An 8,659-nucleotide genomic window follows, 5' to 3' on the forward strand; every position below is an offset into this window, starting at 1 on the left:
CTGGCAGCTGCAAGGACTTTATTTGCAGCTTGGAGAGATTGGTTACTATTATTAAAGAGAGCCATAATAAGATACGGGATCATCCAATAATGACAAAATTAACTTACTACAAAAGATGTAAGGAGTATAATTATAGACAAGATACTTTTATACTAAAATGGATTAAATTTGTTGATTATTGCAGGGTATATGGATTATCTCTGAATCTTAGTAATGGATTCTCTATGTTGTGAATGATAATGGAATATGTGTCTATGTGCTTTGTGGAGTGTTGTGGAACTGAATACAACAAAAAGCCAGGGGAGGGGGAGAAAATGAACTGCCAATTTAAGAGATTCTGGACAAGAGTCAATTCCAGGGGGATCCTTGTTTCTTCCCTTGTCCCATAATCAGTAGCAGAGCAGTTAAACTAAACCTTGCTTGAATATTTACCCATAAATCTTTACAAGTAAAAAAACAATTTAAAACCCCTCAAGTTTTGCTCCCCCCCCCCCCTTTTTAAGGGAAAGCTGGAAATTCGGAGGGAAGGTCTACTCTATCTCAAAGGAAGGTAGGTCCCCACAGGGCCTCTATATCAATGGATCTGCACAAGACCAGGGCAATTAGCATCAGCAAGACCACAATGGTTCACTTTGGTTTGAGAAGCTCCTCCATCAATCCACCACATTTAGAAGGTGTTCCCTATTTTGTGCTAACTTTCTGCGCTTTCTTGTAGGCTTCCCCGCTTGTATCATCCATCACTGTTTGACTCTGTGACAAATGGCGCTGCTTTCAAATGATAATCAATTGTAAAGCCATTGCAGCATGTATCACTTTAATGAAACACATTTTTAAGTGTACCTGTAGACAAGGATAACAATTAACCCTTGTCCAGGGGTAGACTCAAGACACGGTCCCACTTATGCAAACATTTAAGATTTGTGTTGTGGCCAAAAGAAAAGAAAAGACCACGTGGTATGAAAGGATTGCAACAGCCTTTTGTTATCACTGCACATTCAAGTCATGTGCAGAGAGTGTGCAGCCCTTGGTGTGAAATCAAGTATGAAATCAATAATAATAATAATAATAATAATAATAATAATTTATTTATACCCCTATCTGGCTGGGTTTCCCCAGCCACTCTGGGCAGCTTCCAGCAAAACATTAAAATACAATAATGCTGAGCACATTCTGAATTGGGACCTTACATGGCTGATTTTTCTTCAGCACGTCTTAACAAACATGTACATGGACTGCTGCAGTCCTACTGTCTCCTATGTACATTCAGCCTAAATGTATTTGTCCCGGGGAAAAGGCTACTGAAACAGACCATCTATCCCAGTGTTCTCTATATACAGACTAGAGATGGTGACTTTCCACAGTTTCAGACTGCCTTCTACCTGAAAGAGCACATCATTTTGAAAGCACATCTCTCTCTCTCTCTCTCACACACACACACACACACAGAGAGAGAGAGAGAGAGAGAGAGATGCCATCTTGTTTGTTTTGCTTGTTTTTATCCCTAAAGAAGACAACCACAAGGTGTAATTTAATACTAACTGTCTTCTTTTTGAGATCTCCAGTTTGGGAGCAACTTCTATATGGAAGAACATCTCACTTTCTTTATTTGATATTTGAACTCTCTCTCTCTCTCTCTCTCTCTCACACACACACACACACACACAAACACACAAACATGCAAAACCCCTTTTGAACACCAACTTGGAATTATGACAATTTGCAGACCTTTTTTTCCTAAGTATGGTGATAAAATTAAATGCATTAGGAAAATGCTGTTTAAATTGTCTGCCAGATTGCTGCTCTGAATGTTTAATTCTACTGTCCTAAGGTTGTATTAATGTAATTTATTTGCATTTAATATGAGCAATTAATTTTGCAGGACAAAAAAACAAAAAAAAATTCAAACAGTGACAAAAGCCCAGTTATGCAAATAATGCTCTGAAACCCTATTGTGATTCAAAAGAATGGCAACTGCACTCAAAAGATTGAGAGTATTTATTTCCTATTAGAGAAAATGGATTATAGTGGCAATATAGAGCACAGTCAAGGGCAATTAGTAGAATGGCTACATCAATAAGCTTTTCAGTCAGCTATAAATCCAATAAAGCATGAGAAGGAGCAGACAGGTTTTTTCCCCTGCCTACGGTACCATTTTCATATTGTCATTGTCTTAGCCCTGCAGGTAAATATTAGTGTGTCCATGAATTCACCCAGCTATACGGATTGGACTGAACTTCAAAACCTGTTATGGATGCCATCTGAACCTATTGCACACCTGAACAAACAACTGTCCCAATGCATTACACTTTTTAAAAAAAATTAAATTATGTGTATCCTTCAAAAATGTTCCTAATTTTTCATATAGGGGGGAAGTCCTTGGTCAAGAAGAAATGTGAGGGTTGTTGGGGGGGGCAGGGATTGCCAAGTGAAGCCCCTGTTTCGTGGTATTTGAATTACATGCATGAACCAAAATATAAAAAAAATTCTTTCCAGTAGCACCTTAGAAACCAACTAAGTTTGTTATTGGTATGAGCTTTTGTGTACATCACCTTGTCGACAAAGGTCCATATAGTTAAAGCTATGGGTTTCCCAGTAGTGATGTATGGAAGTGAAAGCTGGACTATAAAGAAGGCTGATCATCGAAGAATTGATGCTTTTGAATTATGGTGCTGGAGGAGACTCTTGAGAGTCCCATGGACTGCAAGAAGATCAAACCTATCCATTCTTAAGGAAATCAGCCCTGAGTGCTCACTGGAAGGACAGATCGTGAAGCTGAGGCTCCAATACTTTGGCCACCTCATGAGAAGAGAAAACTCCCTGGAAAAGACCCTGATGTTGGGAAAGATGGAGGGCACAAGGAGAAGGAGATGACAGAGGACGAGATGGTTGGACAGTGTTCTCAAAGCTACCAACATGAATTTGACCAAGCTGCGGGAGGCTGTGGAAGACAGGAGTGCCTGGAGTGCTCTGGTCCATGGGGTCATGAAGAGTCGGACACAACTAGACGACTAAACAACAACAAAGGTGAAGGGCAAGAAAATACCCACATACAGGAGCTGAATAAACTAGTAGTTGACTCTTGCTTTAACACTGATGATGAGATAGCATCCTCTACTGTATCAGAGGCAGTGAGCCTAGGCACCTGGTCCTCCACTTCGACCCAGTAGTGCAGGCTTTTCTTCTAAGTGCCGTATGCTGTATTCATTTAGTCCACAGCCGAATCTTGAATGCAAGAGGAGCCCTGCTGGATCAAAACACTGGTTCATCAAATTCCAAAATCCAAGAGTGGCTAACCAGATGTTTCCAGATGCTAACAATCAGGACATGAAGACAATAGCTCTTTGACAGAACACAGTGCTAATGTCACAATGGATCTGGTTATCTTGGCTGCACAATGGACCTAGTTACGTAATAATGCCACAATGACTCTGTAGCTCAAACTCATTCAGCAACTTTTTTTTTTTAATCTGGAGAGGCAGTTATGTAACTCTGTTGCATACAAGCACATAAAACTTTTTCAAAGGCATTTCCAGGGACAAAATAGGAACATATGTATACACACATACACACACACACACACACACACGTGTTAACAAACCAAACCTCCTAAGCTGCATTGTATGATTTGTGTGATTCACACGCCTGTCTGTGAGGAGCGTGAGAAGGGAAGACAGGCTTATCTTTCTTCTGGTATGAGACTGTAAAACTGTACTTTCACTTTTACGCTGTGGATTCTTCTGCTCTCAGAGCTGAGAGAGAGAGCACCATGATTGCTTGTCTATATTCTGTAAATAAATTAGTAATTTAGAACTACAATGTCTCTAACTTCTGTGTTAAGCCAGAAGGATAGTGTGCTTACACCAGCTGGTATAGGTCGCTGGGAGCGCCCTTGAGAAGAAGGGGATGCCTTTTCCAGAGCTACACTCACCGGAGTACGTCCAGAGGAATGGGGGCTGCAGACACCCCAGAGCATATACATACACACACATACATATGGAGAATATGTAATGTGGACCGGTTTGGGCCTCAAATAGAAAATTACAGTAACATAAAAGGATCCACAATGGATTGAATATGGTTTGGTATTTCCCATGGCACCATTTTAGCTCAATGAGGCATCATGTTTCACAGGAAGCTTTCAAACACATCTTGCATCAAACCTAATCTGCTTTTAAAGACCAGTTCACAACCTTTAAACCAAAGAGAAACTTGTAAACCTTTAAAATTACATTGTCTGGTGACTCTCAGGTGCTTTTAATTGAACGTATTTGTCTACCTTTTAGACACCACTAATGCACCATTTCTTGGTGCTAAATTGTTCTTTAAAAAAAAGCACTGCCATTGGGGTCCTTTTTGCTAGACTGAGGAAATGCTTTTTTCATGTTCCCACCAGCACTGTAGTTCTGATACTGCTCCTCCAATTATGTTCCTGTAGGTCTTTTCAGGCCAACTGAACTTGGCTTATGTTAAATGCATGATGTTGTGACAGCTGATCTGAAGCTTTGACAAGAGGTGCTTTCATTTCTGAGCATACCAACAGTCCTCTCCATCTTTCTGCTCAAAGTTCAGGTGTAGACCCATGCTAGAGGTCTGGAATGCTGCTTTTAATTCACCCCTGAGCAACACAGAGCTGGTTCCGAAAGCAGGCCACAGACCCTGCAGAACACCACAGTGCACCAACAGAAGCACAAAGCTTTTAACAGCAGCAGTTATCAAGGGCAATCGGCAGAACAACTCACATTTTTGAGGTCACCTCCCTAATGAATGAATGGAGAAAAAAATGATGAAGCACATTTTGTTTCAAAGACAAAGCTGTCTGCAGCACTGCATCCTTAATCCCATCAATGCTATATACAATGATATTATTGCAGAGAAGCAGGTAAGATGTGGACAGGATGAGGTAACTATTCAGGGGATCTGTAGCTGGTTGACCGACTGAACCCAAAGAGTGATCACTAACAGTTCCTCGTCATCCTGGAAAAGTTAAAAGTGGGGTGTCGCGGGGTTCTGTCCTGGACTCCTTGCTGTTCAACATCTTTATAAATTACTTGGATGAAGGTATTCAGGGGGTGCTCATCAAATTTGAAGATGACACCAAACTAGCAGGGGCAGCCAATGCCACTGAAAACAGATTCAATATGACCCTAACAGATGAAAGAAGTGGGCCAAAACTAACAAAATAATTTCAGTAAGGACAAATGTAAGGTTCTATACTTAGGCAGGAAGAACCAACTGCACAAATATATGATGAGGAACACCTGGACTGCCAGTAGTACATGTGAAAAGGATCTAAGGGTCTTAGTAGACCACAAGCTTAAATGAGTCAACCGTGTGATGCATCAGCAAAAAAGGGAATGCTATTTGAGGCAGCATCAACAGAAGTATAGTGTCCCAATCAAGGGAAGTACGGTAATAGTCCAGCTCTAGTCTACAGAGCAGAATATTCTATTGGTCAAACTACACCTGGAGTACTGTGTCCAGTTCTGGGCATCACAATTTAAGAAGGCTATTGACATGCTGGAACAAGCCTGTTCTTGTTGCTCCTTAGAATACAGATACCAGGCTGCTAGTCATTTTATAAATGCTTGTAAATTGTTTACTATTATAGAAACCAGCCAATAAAGTTGTTAATAAAAACTGGTGCTGAATGAGGAATTTATTAATTGAGCTACAAACGCTAGACACGTTTCAACAACTATGTCTTCCCCAAGGGCAATGGTTATATATTCTCCTGCTTCATGGGATGCAGCAGTAATCCGCAACCTTTGGTTTCTAACACAGACACTTGTTTCACCGATGTGAACAATTTTCCTGTACTGTTGTGTCCAATTCCATAGGGGGAAGGCAGGAAAGTGATTTGGTGATGGAATGTGCAAAATGTTGTGTGGGCTAGGATGAAAAGGGCAAAGCAGAGACTGAATGCAAAACAGAATGAATGCACACCCATGTCTGTCTGTACTGCATTATTGTACAGTTCACTGCATATACAAATGTGAAGTCTCATCTACAACTAGCACAGTTAGTCTACCTGTAACTATGTGCAACTGCTGGGGCTTGAATAAAAGAAATATGGGCACTCTAATGTACACCATAAGAATAGCAATTTTTGAACATTTCTGGGATGATCTGTACACCATCCCAGAGATCCAGCATGACTCTTCTCCTTTTCTCAAGGGGTGCGAGTGCTTGCTGTAAAGCTAAACTGAACAGAAGTGGTAGCACAACTGGTATTGTGTGTGCATTTATGCCAACAAGACCCCTGAATAGACAGAATTAGTTGGGATGGGGCAAGATATCCAGTACTCTCTGCAGACCTTTACATGGATATCTGAGTGTAGGGGGAAGCCAAAACACAAAGGTATGAAGAAATAAAGGAGAAAATAGGTATCATGGATGCATGGACCAAGCATTACCAAGCTTTCTGAGCCTACGGACACATTTGGAATTTCCCCCCACTTCACAAATGAAAAACTGGCAATGATGAGAACATACACAAGCATAGCACCTACACCTCCCAAAATAAAACAGACAAAAGGTCTGACAATATCCCCCCCACCTAAAAAAGCACCCCACAACCAAACAAAACAAAAAGCAAAATAAAAATAATTAAATCATTAAACAGCAGGGGAACCAGCAGGGGTCCCTGGTTGGCACCAGGGAGGGGTATTTGAGGACACCTTGTTGGGGACCCCAGATTTGTACACACACAGAGAAAGAGGGGGTGTACCTAGAAGGTGCTGCACTCTAGCCAGATATCTGATACCAGGTATGAAAAACACATACCTTGGATAACTTCTGTTGGAGCACTGCAGCTGATGGACCAGTGATCTTGACAATAAAAGGTAACTTCCCATGCTTATAGCATGTAGCAAATCCTGAAATTACTGGTTTCAGTGTACTTCTGTTCTAGTGCAGCATTAAAACATTCATATCTGAGAAAATCAGCTTGCCTGCTTTGAGCTTAAATGAAACTGATGTTTTAATCTATACAAAGCAAACTATTAGTATAGTATTACTATTTGACATCAACGAGATGCAAATTGACTCTAGGAATTTTAATAATGTGGCTCAATAAAACAATATGCTTCCCTCCCCTTGTGTAATGCCTCAGCAGTTTCCTAATGAGATCCACAGGCTAAATCATATCAGTCATGCATTAACACAATACCCTCTGGAGTTTCTATGGCTTGAGTTTATGATGACTCACCAGCTAGAAATCAGAACAACTCTCAGTGACTTAACTTTGAGAACATAAGGTTTAAGGGCACAGTGCAGCAAATACATGCTCTTCTGTTCAAGTCTCATAAAAACAAAAGGGAGCTACACAAAGGCATTTACCACTAAATGGATGTTGATCAAGAGCAGTGAAGTATCCATCCATTTCAATTTGGCTTGTAAACAAGGGCACAAGAAAGAACTAAAGAAGCACTAAAAAAAAAAACAAAAAAAACCCCCAAAATGTCCAGAATACCTGGAATAAAAGATTTAAGGTGCCCATAGCCAGATGGAGTAATTACTAGATAGCAGGGCCAGACAAAGACATTTTGCTACCTGAAATATTCACATACAGCAGCATTCAGATGTTGAGGGAGGTCTTCCTGAACTTCAAGTGTGGGAACCATTCAAGGTCCATGGGGATTTCCTTTTCACCTTCTTGGGGACTCAGGACCCTGCAATCAGGCACAGTGAGCAAATGCTGAGGTGAGGGAGGGGTCAGAGCTGTGAGTGCCATGTGGCCTGCCCTGTACCCACTACACTAGCAGTAGAAGACACTGTCTTTTCAGCCCCATTGGATTAAGAGCTAAATACCAGTCAAATTGATTTCTGTACATGCCTTGGGAGAGGGCACTATCTTGTCCTTTGACCCAGGCAGCAAAATTTCTTGAACTGGCCCTAGCTCAGGAAATACTACAACCAGCACTATCTACCAGTTCCCACCATGTCAAATAGTACAAGTAGGGCAGGGCAATAGGACAAGTGTGTGACATGCAAACAAACAACAACAACCTTCTTGGCTCTTTTCATGGCCAGGCTGAGACTGTAGTGCAAAACTAGGAAGTGCAGACAAGCACTGAGCAAACAGCCAACTGAGCCAGCAGGATGCAAGGATGGCCTTACATTGCATTCTGATACCTTCACCCCACACCATCTGCATATGGGCATGGAGTGCAGATGTATGCCTGTACCTCACCCTCCCTTCAGAGGCAGAGGCAGCATTGCTCCTCTAGCACCTGCTGGATTAAGCTGAAAAGGGAAAACAGGTCCTAGGACACTGGTGGAAAACCCTTTTCAGCCCAAAGGCCACATTCCCTCATGAACAACCTTCTGGGGGAGGCCACATTCCCATAGTGAGAAGGACTCCAGAACAAAAGTGGTAGAGCAACAGATGCGACTTTGTAAAACTGGCTGCAAGACTTACAGGCACACAGAGAGAGCATTTGAGGGTGGTGTGCAGCCCAGATGTGACCTGGTGTGTGCAGCTAGGGGAGGGTCCCAAGGGACAGAAAGAGGCGGTGGAAGACCATTTGTCCTCTAGACCAGGGCCAGATTTAGATTTGATGAGGCACTAAGCTACTGAAGATAATGGGGCCCTTGTCAACAACAAATTGTCACTGTTTTTTGTGTTGAATATATGCTATATGGTAATTTATGGACCTAA

This window comes from Podarcis tiliguerta (genome assembly GCF_965153285.1).
Source record: "Podarcis tiliguerta genome assembly, chromosome: 7".
In the NCBI taxonomy this organism is placed as follows: Eukaryota; Metazoa; Chordata; class Lepidosauria; order Squamata; family Lacertidae; genus Podarcis; species Podarcis tiliguerta.